The sequence below is a fragment of the Tachypleus tridentatus genome, chromosome 13 (assembly GCF_004210375.1).
Source record: "Tachypleus tridentatus isolate NWPU-2018 chromosome 13, ASM421037v1, whole genome shotgun sequence".
NCBI classification, from domain to species: domain Eukaryota; kingdom Metazoa; phylum Arthropoda; class Merostomata; order Xiphosura; family Limulidae; genus Tachypleus; species Tachypleus tridentatus.
The window spans coordinates 134,454,190-134,467,152 of record NC_134837.1 but is presented as its reverse complement, the minus strand read 5'-3'; the positions used below and the strand labels follow the sequence as shown (position 1 = coordinate 134,467,152).

The 12,963-nt window shown below is 36.6% G+C and overlaps 1 protein-coding gene across 1 annotated transcript in view; it reads left to right on the top strand.

The window, feature by feature from the left end:
- The first annotated feature begins 2,463 nt into the window (after window positions 1-2,463).
- Window positions 2,464-12,963, top strand: part of LOC143239104 (uncharacterized) — a 49,946-nt gene continuing 39,446 nt past the window's right edge. Inside the window, exon 1 of the mRNA XM_076479931.1 lies at window positions 2,464-2,783. The gene's annotated coding sequence lies outside the window, so the exon portion shown is untranslated. The remainder of the gene's footprint in view (window positions 2,784-12,963) is intronic.

Here is a 12,963-nt window from a genome sequence, read left to right as displayed (position 1 = left end):
GTTGGCGGTGGGTAGTGATGACTAGCTGCCTTCCCTCTAATCTTACACTGCTAAATTAGGGACGACTAGCACAGAAAGCCCTCGAGTAGCTTTGTGCGAAATTCCAAAAAAAAACAAACAGAAACAATACAATAAGCAAAATTGTATTAATTTAATGCACAATATGTTGTCAAAGTGCTTGGTGTTAAAGCTTGAAAAATTAGACATTACACCGGTTGTTGCCTCATTTTATTGCTTGCTGGAAATTTTCACGTGTTATACTAACACATGCTTATGGAGTTATTCATAAAATAAAGTACCTTTACAACTTTTATCTTAGGCCTTCTTTCATTTTTAATTATTATTATTTATTCGACTGAAAAATACAAATAATGTGAAGTAATAATACCGTGTCTGGAAGTGATTTATTGGTGTGAATTATGCAGATAAAAAAAGAAGGGAAAAATAGATAAGTCACAAACCAAGAAACTATCACTTGAATGTTTTAACTGTTTATTTAGGTAGGTAAGTAAAGGACTCTCGTCAATTCTGTAGACTGTGTAACGTGACGTATCGAATGTTGAGTCCCAGATCCTTCTACCTGCATACCGACACACAACCAATAAACCAAGCCCAACAGATGTTTACCTGTTTGCCTCGAAGTTTAACACCAACTTTGTTTCTTACAAGATACCAACTCGGATTTACTTAAACTAACCAACAGCTAACAAGACACTAGCTTGGAACTACGTGAACTACTTAAAAGTTAAGCTACAAGAACTACCAAATAATTCATATCATGTTGGAGCTACATGAGCCACTAAATAGTTAATAAGATATTAACTTGTAGCTACATGCACCACTAAACAGTTAATAAGATATCAACTTGTAGCTACATGAACCACTAAACAATTTGATAAACAAGCATAAAATACACGTGATTCCATAAGGGGTTAAAAAAAAACCTCACGATTTATAGAGGCCACAGTGTACCGATCAAGTTCCCCCATTATCCACAATTACTCTATAGCTAGTCCAAGGGCGTGCAGTCCTTACCCGAAAAGAAATACTTTTAAGATACCCGCCCCAGGTTCTTGAGCAAGTGTTTCACGTTTGTTCCGCCAAGCTTGTGAGTAGGGGTACTAAATATAGTTCCAATAGTGGTTCTTTGGAGTCCATAGAAAAGCCAAGAACACAAATGTTCTGGTTCAACGACCCTTTAAAACCTACTCATAGGATCAAAACATTACTGAGTGACCAGTGGCACACATAATCCTGCCTATTTTGGTCTTGCTAGCTGTAAATGTTTAATAGGACTTCGTGGATAAACAAAATTAGAAATAGATAACTTAAACTGCTATAAGACACAAACTCCAACTTCGGGCTACATGAAACACCCAACAGTTAAAAATATATCAATCAGCTCACAGCTATTGAAACATCCAACAGTTAACAAAATGTCAAATCAGCTTTGAGCTACATGAAATACCCAATAATTAAAAAGATATCAATCAACTTTGGGCTACATAAAACACCTAAAAATTAACAAGATATCAATCAACTTTGGGCTACATAAAACACCTAAAAATTAACAAGATATCAATCAACTTTGGGATACATAAAACACCTAACAATTAACAAGATATCAATCAACTTTGGGCTACATGAAACACCTAACAATTAACAAGATATCAATCAACTTTGGGCTACATGAAACACCCAACAGTTAGCAAGATGTCAATAAACTTTGCGTTGAATAAAACATCCAATGCATATCGTATTCATGCGTAAAATATGAAATCTGATGCTCACTGATAAATAGAATGTCTCTTAAACCACTTCATCTTGAAGAATAATTCCAAGTGTTCATAAACTAAGAGCAACAACTAAAGACAAAAGTAGTAATATTATTACATTAAATTCAATTCTCAGCCAAAACGGTAACACAAATAGACAGAGAAATAATATTATATCTTCCTTCACAAGTTCATATTGCGAGGCCCATGTTCACGTCTCAACAACATGTGGTTTTCTCCACGTCAGAGAACCAACTCGCTTTGGCGCTTGAGCACACATCCAAGAAAGGCTATGTCGCTTTGCAATATACCTAGAAACACGTGTGTTATGTGTTAGTAAATATGTATTATAATATATACACTTAATAATTAATATGTAGAATTGATTAAAATCATTTAAGTTATTTTTCTCACCGACACAAACACTGACCTTTTCATTGTTTCACCTCCAACCTGAGATGTGTTCATTAGCCTCTTTATAGCGTTATGATTACAAGAAAAAACAAAAAAACGATATTTGCATCTTGTTGATACTAAATCCCATTGTTGCTTTTGTTTGTATGCACGTGGAAACTGATTGAATATCTTCCCTTGGAATCAGCTCATGCGAACTAGCCGTGACGTCATCAAGTGCATTGGTGCAATAACCATAGCGACCAACGGAGCGTGAGCTGCGACATCCGAGTACAAGCCTATCTCGTTCGCCCAGGAGACAAGTCCCATGCCACCCTTCACCAGTTCGAAGTAGACCTCGGTGTGTCGTCAAAAGTGAGGGTGGTCGTAGCCCTAAGCTCAGTGAACTCAAAACCAAGAAGGGCAAAACACTTCCACCTGATCGTTGCTGGAAACATGCGAGTGGCTTCTACGTGCCGCATCTAAATTTACGTGACGCCGAATTAGTTGATGGATTGAAGCATTGTTCGCTTCACTGTGAAGAGTACTGGAAGGCCAACACTGAGCACGTCGGTGGAGCCCTCTACTCAGCCAGACAAAAGGATATTTAGTCAAGTAAGGCTAATATCTAAAAACACCTCCTAACACAACACATAGTAACTCCTCCACCTCAGTTAAAGACAACGGACCTTTTACTTAAGTAAGGCTGATATCTAACTATACCTCCTGACAAAGACTTATACCCCTCCACTTAAAGGAGGACAGTCCTACTAGTTTACTAACACTAATGTCTAACTACACCTCCTGACAAAGATTTAGACCCAATCCCCCAGTTAAAGGAGGACAGTCCTACGAGTTTATTAACACTAATATCCAACTATACTTCCTGAAATAACTCGAAACACCAAGAGTAACTTCCAGTTCTCTAGACAGAGTCCTCGTACTTTAATAGCCTGATATCTTGTTATACATCCTGACATAACATCAGACTGGAAGAACGAAGTGAGAAACGTTTGTTAAGAAGATTAACTACTGCTTAGCTCGACAGCTCTGCTCTACAGGTAAGCGTGCTTTACATAACGACTTCAGATTATTTTATTCTTTCTAATCTGACGATATCTGTGAGTCATAAAAGTCGAAACTTTATCTTTACATTCCTTTGTTAGGTAGCACAAAATACTTGTGTATTATCTTACTGAATACACAGAATATTTAGAGATACTAGGTGAGAGTATCCGTTAACGAAACAAAGTACGGTATAGAGGACAACATTAGATAATGTTCGTCCACTTTCTTTTAATATTAAATTCCTAATGATTGCATTAGATACTAACTGATTCGTTTAACTGTTTGAGTACGTGTGTCTTTAATATCAAATCCAAAGGTTCGTTTAAAAAGTGCGAACGTGCTCTGTTATAGCGGCTTTTTTTATTCCCTTTTCAGATAAAAACCATAAAACAAAATAGCTTTTGAATACCGTCTGTCGGTTACCATACAAAAATGATGGTAATCGAGCCATAAGAATCTGAGTAATGGATACTAACACACTCACACGTCTATCACCATTATAGCAAAATGTAACTGTGAAACACAGTGCGTAGATTATGGTTAAATGTAACACAGTTTATAATTGTACTACTTTTTAACACGAGTTTTACAGATAATGGTACTTTGTCACACAATGTTTATAAATTGTGCTACTGTGTAACCTAGTATGCATATGTTATGGTACTTTGTAACAGTGTTTATAGATTGTGGTAATATGTATCCCGATGTTTATAAATTTTAGTACTGTACAACAGTGCTTATAGATTATGGTGATTTATAACAGTGTTTATTGCTCTATGTTACAACCTAAGCAATTATTTATATAATATGGTAGTTTGTCTTTCACGTTATTACAGAGTTCACACTGCCTGTCGATTTACGTTACTGCAGATCCGAATCGCAGTCGCACCAAACATGCTCGCCCTTTCAGCCGTGGGGGCGTTATAATGTGACGGTCAATCCCACTATTCGTTGGTAAAAGAGTAGCCCAAGAGTTGGCGGTGGGTGATGATGACTAGCTGCCTTCCCTCTAGTCTTACACTGCTAAATTAGGAACGGCTAGCGCAGATAGCCCTCGAGTAGCTTTGCGCGAAATTCAAAACAAACAAACAATACTACAGTTCTCCCACTTCATGCCAAGCAACTGCACGTTGTCTAGGCTGTGGAGAAAATCACCACATTTCACAATGCACCAAACAAAACCCCAAACCTAAATTCTGTAATTGTGGGGAAGAACATGCGGCAAACTATAAAGGATGCCAGAAATACAAATCTGTTAAGACACTTATAAGAGCTTAAAAATCCTAACACGATCAAGCCACAAACAAACAAAATTCACGAACCATCAAAACCAACTACCACTCCAGCATCAGAAAACACAAACACACAAACAAACTCATATGCTGCAGTAGTCAATAAAACATCATTTATGCAGGAAAAATCATCAACAAGTAATGAAGATTTACCTAATACAACTGAAGACACACACAAAACCACACCTACGAACATTGAAAACACACTAACCAATGCCATTACTTCCACCTTCTCTGAAATATTGACAGAATACACAAATCCAAATAATGAAAACAATCTAACAGATATAATCATTAAAATAATTATGAAAAACATCCAAAAATACCTACCACAAATGTTAACATACATCATGAACTCTGTTAAACAAGGATAAATTCACAGTATTACACATTAATATCCAGAGTGCTATTGCTTCCAACACCTTTCCCCGTTAAATTTGTACATCTGATAAAATCAAATTTAAATAATAATAATTAATAAAATAGTGCTAAATTACGCCATCTACGTAATAGACATAAAAAAGAGAAAGAAAATATAAATGGACATTGCCCTGAAAAAGGGCCAGTCTAAAGTTGATATTACTACATATTAATCAGTCAATTTCAACAATGTAATGTAAGGAAGAAGAGGTCTTGGTGTACCTGACCCTCCTGGGTATAAAAAATTATATATACTCAAATACCAGAGACAGACATCTCCCACTGCCTGCTGATTTACGTTGCTACAAACCTCATACTGCCTGTTGATTTACGTTACTACAAACCTCATACTGCCTGTTGATTTACGTTGCTACAAACCTCACACTGGCTGCTGATTTACGTTACTACAAACCTTACACTGCCTGTTGATTTACAACCCAGTAAAGAACAACATTCTATATGAATGACATAAAGCAACAATCACGATACTATCGATATTTGTTTCTGTTTGAGTGCGGAACTTCTCAACCGAATGTCTGCGCTGTGTCTACCACGGGTATCAGTTCCGAATTCAACGGATAAAAACGCTCAAGCTAACCGCTGAGATGCCAAGAGAAAACGTGAAATAGATTTGCCTTTCTGAAACCAGCCGGTTTGTGAGAGCTCTCTTGTGGGGTGTTGACCAAGATTTTGAAATTCAATGTGTTTGATTAGTTTGATGACTGTATGAACATTTACAAGACTGAATCGAAAACACATACAATAATACTTAGCTTACAAACAAATGTGTGATTTGACTTTCCTTTTTCTGTCATAAACGCACAGACTTTTTAAACATGTATTTAGGCTATGACATTATAACTATGTCATGTGTGGGAGTGGGTGGAGGGTGGAGGAAAGGAGTTTGTCGTAAATTATGAATATATTCAGAGAGGTTTTCTTCATCTTTAGTTTTCCTATGTCAAGGTTGGGCTACAGGAATTTGTACTTAAGTGTTTAAAATTTATAGTTGATGAAACATAACATGAACTGTTATTATAAAAACCTTTATTTCGAAACGCGTCGCGCTTTTGTTGTACGATGAATGGAGCTGCTTTTTATGAAACGCGCAAAGCTGTGACGGTGTTCAAAACTTGGATATACAGGGTGGCTCGTAAGTCCCTACCCATCCATATGTTATTATAAACAACGTTATAATACTAATGATGAGTTAAAGGCAGCTGTTACCGCGGCATTTGGAACAATAACCCCTGCTATGTTGAGGAACATGTCTCACAGAACATGACGTCGCATAATATTATGCATCAAGAATGAGGGACAGCACACAGATACACTGGATACATAAGATATATGGATGGGTAGGGACTTACGAGCCACCCTGTATATATGTACATAACGATTAAAAATAAAGCGTTGTACGTTTTATAACACGCGCGACTCCGTAACCTGACACCTTGTGTCAGCAATCTTCTTCAGAGCGATGTTTATTCTACACTGATTTTTAGTTTCCTGAAAACTTTGGAGGAGGAAGGGGGGAATCTTGAATTATTAACCTCCAGGTAAAGACGTCCCGGACTTAATTATTACATATTTCTTATCTAATATTAGTGGTGATTTTTATGTTAATATAACTTAATTAGTTGCAAGTGTTTTTCTGTAGTTAAAAGTAAATTTATGTAGTTCTCGCTTCTTTTAGTGCAATGACTCACAACTGGGTTATTTATGTCCTGTTTGCTGCAGGGATCGAATTCTGAATTATTGGGTTATAAGCTCTCGAACGTGTCACTGGATTATTTTTTTGTGAATTAGGCTTATAATTTAAAAAAATAAAAACTGCTGTTGAAATATGGTGAATATTTATGAAGTCAACATTTATGAAGCATAACATTTGCATACACAAACTGCTAAAGTCTAGAATAATTTGTATTTAACATTACTCAAGACCATCTGGGTTAAAATAATAATATTTTATTTTTATAACGTTTCGGTCTTGTGTAACGTTGCAGTCGTCCGTACTGCTCAGCCTGTAACGTTAAGTTATTACAGCCAGTGGAATTCTCTTATAATTATTGTGCTTTTTGTATAATGTTACATGTGTTATCCGATATTTCGAGTTTTATCACAATTGTTGTTAAAATTTATCATATAATAAATATACATATTATTTGAGTTGTGTTAACAAAACTTTCGAAAACTTTAGGATTTTTTTTGTCTAAAAAGTATGCTTTATGTCAGAACGACTTTGCAGCCTTGTAATGTTATTATGATCAACGACACCATGTCCTATCATATTCTACAATGTATCTTGATCATAGTCCTGTTATGTAGTTTATATTGTAAAAGGCTTCGTCGATGAACTGTCATGTTCAAAGAACACGCTCCTTCATGCAGGCTTTTTAAAATCCACCTAGCATACAAGGACATCAGTTTCCCACCACCCATTTCAACAGTCTAATCATACAGAAATACACAGACACCGCCTACGGGGGGCATGTTAATTAAAATTTCTTAAGAAATAACATAAATAAAGGTTTCACTCCCAGCTGTTTGGAGGTGTTTGACGGTTCAATGGATATATCGTGGAAGCAACTTGTGTAGTTTTTCCAGGAAGAGATTGTTCTAGTTGAATGCATGTTGTTTCCTAAGTCAAATGAACTACCTTTTTCAGTGATCTTTACGTTCCTGGGTCTTTACTTGTTACATAACGCCGCACTTTGTTTACAACGACTGAGTTACAACTTTTCGTAGGTCACTTCATGAATAGTCCTAGTTTTCATGTTGGTTTTTATTCCTTTGCTTTCCAATATTATTAAGTGCAAGGGATATCTACGCCTCATAAAATATCAAATTCTTCTTTGGAACACATCTTTATGACCTCAGTGTAAGAATATTCTATGTCGGAAAAGGCTGTTAAACATTCTTCCAAAAGCGATCAGTTTTCAATAACATCACATTACCAACACAATGCCAAACAACATCAAAATGTAGTTCTGATGCATAACGTTCCACCAATTCGTTATAACGACTGTGACTGTTACGTAACTTGTTAATTTGTGTGCTCAGCCCTGTATACAATTGTAGTTAACACTAATTATCGTTACTTATAACAAGGATGATATTTATGCTTCTAAAGAAATATCTAGAAGAAACTTTTATCGAAAACCATCTTTGTACTTAATATCAATATTATCATTATAAATGCAAGAAATCTGTTTAAAATAAACAGCAGCAGAAATAAATTATTTTGTTTTGAACTTCGGACAAAGCTAATAGAGGGCTATCTGCGCTAGCCGTCCCTCATTTAGCAATTCTTGGGCTACTCTTTTACCAACGAATAGTGGGATTAACCGTAACCTTATAACGCCCCCACGGCTGAAAGGGCAAGCATGTTTGGTGTGACGGGGATTCGAAGCCGCGACCCTCAGATTACAAGTCGAGTGTCTTAACCATTTGGCCATGCCGGACCTAGGATAAATGAAGTCGCGTAATTACTCTTATTATTGTAGGGCCTGGCATGGCCAAGCGCGTAAGGCGTGCAACTCGTAATCCGAGGGTCGCGAGTTCGCGCCCGCGTCGCGCCAAACATGCTCGCCCTCCCAGCCGTGGGGGGCGTATAATGTGACGGTCAATCCCACTATTCGTTGGTAAAAGAGTAGCCCAAGAGTTGGCGGTGGGGTGGTGATGACTAGCTGCCTTCCCTCTAGTCTTACACTGCTAAATTAGGGACGGCTAGCACAGATAGCCCTCGAGTAGCTTTGTGCGAAATTCCAAACAAACAAACAAACTTATTATTGTAATTACTATTTTCCACGACTGAAGGCGAAAGAGATAAATCATCGCTAAGGGTCTGGCTTCTCAGCTGTTATTTCGCATGACAGTTTTTCATCGAAATAAAACTGCAGTACAAAACGATTTTACAATATAAGTTAACGTTTAGAATGCATAGAGCCATATAAGGTTTCTGATTCTAGGGTTTTGAGGTAGTTTTGAATTACAACAACACTTTCCAATAAGGTAGTTATTTGTTTTATTAGCATAACTACACACGCACTTAAGGATTATCTGTGCTAGGCGTCCCTAATTTTGAAACGATAGGCTAGAGGAAATTCAACTACAACAAATCCCTTATCACTAGCTCTGGGCCTATTCTAATTAATCGAGCACTGGGATTTGACCACCACACGTATATTTCAGCCATGATTCCAAAGTGCAGCGTTATTTGTCTTCTTTGTCATAACTGAACACAAACCAGGGATCCACAGTCTGGTAAGATAACTACCAGACCAAACCCGCACTAGTAAGTTTGCTTGAACTGTTTTATACCCATTGCAAATATTAAAATCTTAGTTTTAACGTTGTAAGCTGCGAGACGTAAGGCATAGCAACTGAGGGACATCTTAATAAGTGTAATTCCGCTCAAGAAGTGAATTATAGAAAACAGTAATTGGACTCATGGAAAATTTCAAGCAATTTCTCTTTTTCTTAAAAGTCATTTATTTTCAATTTCTTTTAGTCAAAAACTGTTGTTTACATCGCATTTTTCATAAAACATTTGACTTTTGAAACGATAGGTGCATTATTAAAACAGTTCAAACAATTAAAAACTGCTCCCTCTTTTCGACAAGCCCTCTCGCGGAAGTGTAACTTAGTGTAAGTATTCAAAGTATCTCACTACAAAGGTCATCTATTCACGGCAATCACGACTTAAGTAGGCCTACTTTACCTACGCAGCCATACAAAATAAGAAGGTAAAGACTGTCTGATAGAGTAATAACCTCTGTACATTTATTAACACTCCTACGAAAAGTGGGGCCTAATCCTAAAGCAACAATGGCTCAACAGAGGCAAATTCAATCGAAGAACGACCTCCAACACTTTAAAGTTTAACTAACTAACACTGACATAACTTGTGACACATCTTACGTATTTTTCAATAACACATATTCAACCAGTGATAGTACCAAAAAAATCAACAAAAAAAACGTTTCGACAAATTGAAACAATACCATAATTACTAATACTTTTAAGAAGCAAACATAAATAACCTTTCACGAATCCGAAAACATGTAACTGTTACCAACACTGTTAACAAGAGAACACAAAAATTATCTTTTGCGAAACTGAAAAAATACCATTAATTATCAACACTGATTACAAAAGAATACAGAAAACAAATGATCTTAAAATGTAGTTTATGTTAATTTTACTTTGATCATTCAGTAAATAATAATAATAATAAAATTAGGTTAAAAACATAGCCGCTCAATCATTTAGCAGTACCGCCAACCACACACTGTTCATCATTCAGAGAGTGAATGTGACGTACTTAGTTTGGATGTTTAAACCTTTCTTTTTCCTAGACAGTTATTGTTTACATTTATGCTTATTTTTGAAAATCATTGAATTGAGCCCCCCAGTGGCTCAGCGGTATGTCTGCGGACTTACAACACTTAAAACCGGGTTTCGATACCCGTGGTGGGCAGAGCACAGATAGCCCATTGTGTAGCTTTGTGCTTAATTCAGAACAACAACAATATGGAACTGAAGTATGTTTATGGTTTGTTGAAGTTTAACTGGTGGTTATGAATCGCAGATTCGAATTCCCATCATCGAATATTCTCACCGTTTCAGCCGTGAAGACATTACCATGTGACGGTCAATTCAACTATTCGTTGGTGAGAGAGCAGCCCAAGAATTGGCGGTTGATGACGTTCATGAGTTCCTTCTTTCTAGTCTATCACAGTTATACAGGGCACGGTAGAGCACATAACTCTCGGTTATCTCTGCGTGAAATTCGAGACAAACCAGCAAACAACTTTTAAACCATAAACATTATTCGCTAAATGTTTGGAAGATAGGTGCGTCAGAGTGAATATTAAATGCGCCTCACAAAGACCCAAACCCCACTTTTTGCTCATCGTTCGCAAACAATGTTGCGATCTGGAAGAGTGCCCCAAACTCAAGAACAACAACATATAACCACTACTAAACGAAATAGAAGTGTACTGTAACAAGCGGAGAGTTGAAATTAATTCATACAAAGCAAAAGTCATTATTTACAAGCATCGTACAAAACAAGCAAGTTAATATCACAGTGATATCTAGACAGGATTTTCTTACAGGTAACAACATCAGTAAATTTAGTATTGATTACATTTGACTGAAATTTAAACTGGATACCACACATTAACAGGACAAAAACTAGAATTGGGTAGAAAGCGTATTACCTAATTAGCCTGATTAGCAACAAACAAAAAGCTTCACCAGACAATATATTAAATATTTACAGAATACATATGAGACTAGTCGTAAAATATAACATGGATAAATGTAACAGATACACACGTCAACAAACTATAGCTAATACGAAATTATACTTAAACGAAAACATAATGAGTCCCATAATCAATAACCTCAGTGTTTCTTCAAAAATATTCAAACATACCAATTGTATCACAGAAACACCTAGGTAACTTCAATATTATAAGAAAAATATTAATAAAATTCAACTGATGACCAAACTGGAGAGCTACGTAATACAGAATGAACGAAGCCCCAAGTACCTCTTCCTTCTAAACATTGTAAATAAATATTTTACAGGCCAAAGAGTGTTAGGCTAACTGAATCCTAGACATAAACTAGCTCTGTTTTAAAAGGGTTTTGTTTGTAAAAATAGGGTCACGTGTGTGTATAACTGCTAAACAGAACTGTATTGGGGTTTGGTTTGTTATGAATTTCGCGCAAAGCTCTACAAGGGCTATCTACGCTAGCCGTCCTTAATTTAGCAGTGAAAAACTATAGGGATAGCGGCTAATCTTCACCGACAACTCTTAGGCTACTCTTTTAATAACTAATAGTGGGATTTACCGACATACCATAACGCCCACACGGCTGAAAGCGCAAGCATGTTCGGTGTCATGAGGATTCAAACCTGTGACCCACAGATTGAGAGTCGAGCACCCTATTCACTCGGCCATGCCGGGCCAACTGTATTCTGAACACAGACTAGTGGTGCGATCATACATAAAAGAAACTAGTGAAAATATATGAGGTAATATAACCTCATGAACTGCACATGGCACGAAAATGGTATGTTAATTAAAACTACGGACAATGGACAAAATGTAACATGCTGTGAGCAATGCATCAACAACGTAAAAAAAGGGGTTATTACCTAGGATTCAGTAACAGTGCAAATTAAACAACAATTCCTGAGTAGGAGGACGAGGTCTACGCTGAACTGTCCCTTCCTGATCCAAAACATGGACCAATTCCAATAAAGATGAAGTACTTAAACCAATCATTCTTTGAAGCAAACCCTGACATCTTGTGATCAAATCTATCAGTCAAAATTGTAAAATTAACCTTCAAATAATTAAGCGGCTGAAGCACATATCTTTTAAAACTTGTAAGGTTTTCCAAATAAAATAATTCAAGTGTATACGTTATTGCATTATGTCATTTATATACTACATCGAAAGCACCAACTGAACAAAAATGTACAAATAAATAACTAAATAATTATTCTACTGAACCAAATAGCATTATCTTTAAAAGATAAAATATTCATAACAAAATATTAGAGAAGGAACAGAGCTGTAAATTTACACTCTGTGAGTAGAAGGAACATAGTCCTAATGTGAGTAGAAGGAACCCAGTCCTAACTTGGTACTCTGTGAGTAGAAGGAACATAGTCCTAATGTGAGTAGAAGGAACATAGTCCTAATGTGAGTAGAAGGAACCCAGTCCTAACTTGGTACTCTGTGAGTAGAAGGAACATAGTCCTAATGTGAGTAGAAGGAACCCAGTCTTAACTTGGTATTCTGTGACTAGAAGGAACATAGTCCTAATGTGAGTAGAAGGAACCCAGTCCTAACTTGGTACTCTGTGACTAGAAGGAACATAGTCCTAATGTGAGTAGAAGGAACCCAGTCTTAACTTGGTACTCTGTGACTAGAAGGAACATAGTCCTAATGTGAGTAGAAGGAACCCAATCCTAACTTGGTACTCTGTGA